This window comes from Limulus polyphemus, unplaced genomic scaffold (genome assembly GCF_000517525.1).
Source record: "Limulus polyphemus unplaced genomic scaffold, Limulus_polyphemus-2.1.2 Scaffold398, whole genome shotgun sequence".
In the NCBI taxonomy this organism is placed as follows: Eukaryota; Metazoa; Arthropoda; class Merostomata; order Xiphosura; family Limulidae; genus Limulus; species Limulus polyphemus.
In genome coordinates, this window is record NW_013666008.1 from 91757 (window position 1) to 95363 (window position 3607).

Here is a 3607-nt window from a genome sequence, read left to right on the forward strand (position 1 = left end):
ATAGGCTACACTAACGTGACATTTAGGCAGTTCGTTTAACTGTTATACGTGATGTACGTTTTTTTTGGGGGGAGGGGGTTAATGAAAGTGTTCCAAAACGCGATATCAATTTCTTGACGACCTAATATATAGATTTCAAATCGCATTAAATATTACATAGTTTAGCAAACAGATGATGTTTAAAACATATAAGTGGAAAGTTTCTCATTGTTAACTATGTGTTGTCGTATTTTAGAAACGGAAGAGTATCCTTGAGTATACGAAACCGATATTTATGCTTTTATGTATGTGCGTCTTTATATATTTTAAATTAACAATAATAAAGAGTTCTTATATATATATATCATTTTTATTAATAATTTCCCTGAACAAAATATATTTGATTCTTTGTATATAATGTATATTTGAGGTATCTTTTACATTTAATATGGATATAATGCACAAATGTTTTTTAAACTTAATTTTTCTCAAGAAACGTGTTCCAAATTTAAAATAAAAACGCTTGCTTTGATAATATAAACCTTTTTACAAACTGAGCGTTTTTTCTTTTTTTAAATGTTTGAAAAATCTATATTGGCCTGGTGATTAGGGTGCTCGACTCCCAATCTGCTGGTCGCGGGTTCGAATCTCCGTCACCGAACATGCTTGCCATTTCAGCCGTGGGCACGTTTTAATGTGATGGTCAATCCCACAGTTTGTTGGTAAACGAGTAGCCCAAGAGTTGGCAGTGGGTGGTGTTGACTAGTTGCCTTCCCTCTAGTCTATCACTACTAAATGAAGGACGGCTAGCGCAGATAACCCTAGTGCAGCTTTGCGCGAAATAGAAACCAAATCAAATTTTATATAAACACTTTGGTAAACTTGAAAACGTTAATAATGGATTAACATTTATTCCTTTTATACAATTACCAGTTCTCATTCTAAAAATAACATATTAAATTATTACATGTATAAGAAAAATAGTTAAAAAGCTTAACTACTAAGAATAGCCCATATATATATTGTTGATGGGCTATTTATTGTCTCGGAGTAACAAAAACTGATAACCCAATTCTCAAACTGAAACTTTCTGAAGTTGTACTCATATATGCGTTGTAAACCGTTTGTTTCAGCATACACAATATCTATCTGCACATATCTGTCCTTAATTTAGATCTGATGGACTACAGCTAGCCAATAGTAGCCTCCATCAACTTTTGGTCTACTAGTGTATGATCAAATAGTAGGATTTGGTCGTCACACTTACAGTAGTACACTTACGTCCTCAAACCTTGGAGCGGATTTGTACAACATTTAGATGTATATCAGGAATCCTTAAATTCACAGTGAGAGAACGACAACTACTAGATCACGCCTGGCCTCGTTTCAAACTGACGAAGATCAATGGGATATAGTCAGAGTTCCAGCTTCGACAATCATATTTCTTAAAAAAATAGAATAATAAATAAAATAATAAAGTTATTGTTTTCACATGACGTCAGTTTAACGCACTAGAAGTTCATGTAGAGTGATGTACTTTGCCAATTCTGTAGCAGAAGAAAATAAGAAGTTTGTGTTTTTAAATAAAGAACTTTTTATAATAAACACAAACATTTATCTACATTTATTCCTGATTAAAGAAAGTGAAGAAAAAAGCTGTTTGATAGTGACCCTAAGCCTAGTGATTAGCGTACCTGGACTGTGAATTTGAGGGTTCACGGTTCACAACACGCTCCGCACTTTGGGGTAGTGGGTGCGCTATTAGAGTGACGGTCAAATCTCACTTTTTTGGTCAGACGAAAGTACACGAGTTGGTAGTTGACGCTGTTGACTGACTGCTTTCACTCTGATCTTTCATTTCAAAATTGATCGAGCGTATCCTGTTGGTTAGCGTTTCGACCTGTAGATCTAGGGGTTTCTGCGTTCGCGTCCCATTACCGTAAAAACAAAACAAATTGCGCTCAACAATTTGAATTTGGTTTAAATTTCGCGTAAAACTACACGAGTGCTATCTGCGCTAGCCGTCCCTAATTTAGCAGTGAAAGACTACAGGGAAGGCAGTTGGTCATCACCACCCACCTCCAACTCTTAGGCTGCTTTTTACCAACGAATAGTGGGATTGACCGTCACATTATAACGCCCCCACGGGTGAAAGAGCGAGCATGTTTGGTGGGACGGGGATTCGAACCCGCGACACTCAGATTGCGCAGCACATTGGGATCGTGGGTGTTGTTGTGAAACTTATTTCCCTCTAGGACGGTTAGCACAGTAAGTTCTTGAGTAGCCATGTGCCAATATAATAAAATATATCATGTCCAATTGAAATAACGTAAGTCTTTTATAACTGCGAAAGAAAAATAATTAATAGTTACAAAAGGTGGCATTTGTATGAATAAAAAGAAACGGAAAAATCAAGCCGTTTTTGTAATAAGTATATAGCATTTTTATCTCGATTAACATATTACGTATTGCAATTTCGAATGGTCTGAAACTGAGTTAACTTGTAGTTTAAATTCAGTAGTTTAATAAATGCAGATATATATCCAATTTATGATATTTGCCAACAAGATTGATATACATAGTTTTATTTTTTAATACAAATGTTTAATTTATAAACAATAATACAATTTACAGTAACAGTTATTACAAATAGTTGTTACAGACAATGATTTATATACAAAAGTTTTACAAACTTACAAGCAATGTAAAGTCTTCTTTCTAGTCTGGAACTTTCTTAATACCTTATCGAGGGTTCATGATGAGCGAGTTAATTTCGAGTTGATGTAGGTACAATTCACTTTATAGGGAGCTAGCTCGCCCTGTAATTCTCGCTGATCACACGCCGATATTTTTCCTACCTGTGACGTTAGGTAATGTTTTCGTAAAGGTTATTAATGTCCGATGTGAATCCACTGAAGTTAAATGGGTTGTATCGTTCGAAATTTATAAGTGTTCCTGATCAAATATCTTAAGTTTTCCGATTAATAAACATTATAACAATCACAGTTATAGCTTCCGAAGTTTATAGCACACCAACTACAGCAAACTAATAATAGATACTGTTTACTGGCACGTCGCTTTGGTTATATTTATAGGCGTTTAGAGAGTTTCTCGAAAATTCAGATAACGTGACAATACTAACATGCTACACTATAGTTTACGTACATACATATATTGTTGATTCTTACACTCGAGAATCTTCTACAACTTTAGAGAATAGGCGAGAGTTTCGCAATATATATTTAACAGTATAAGTTATGTACATTTCTAAATATAAATTAAATTTAAACAAACATCGATATTAAAATAAATATAGAATAATAAATCCGTCAAAAACGGTAAATGACTTTTAAGAGTTTGAAAACATTTAGTTTAGAAACAAATATGTCAGTAATTAAGGCCTCGAAACTTTATAAAGAAAGTTTTATAAAGGGCAATAAAAGGAGTTTAGGAATACAGGAAGGAAGGACTTTCGTGTGAATCGATATTATATACCTTGTTCTAGCATCTCACTGGTTCCAGATACGTTAATGTTTAAGAAGAAACGTTTCACAAAGCAGTAAGCGAGTGTTATGACACAAGGTAGTGATACTAAAGCAAAATCCTTGAGGTAATTTGTATCTCTCGA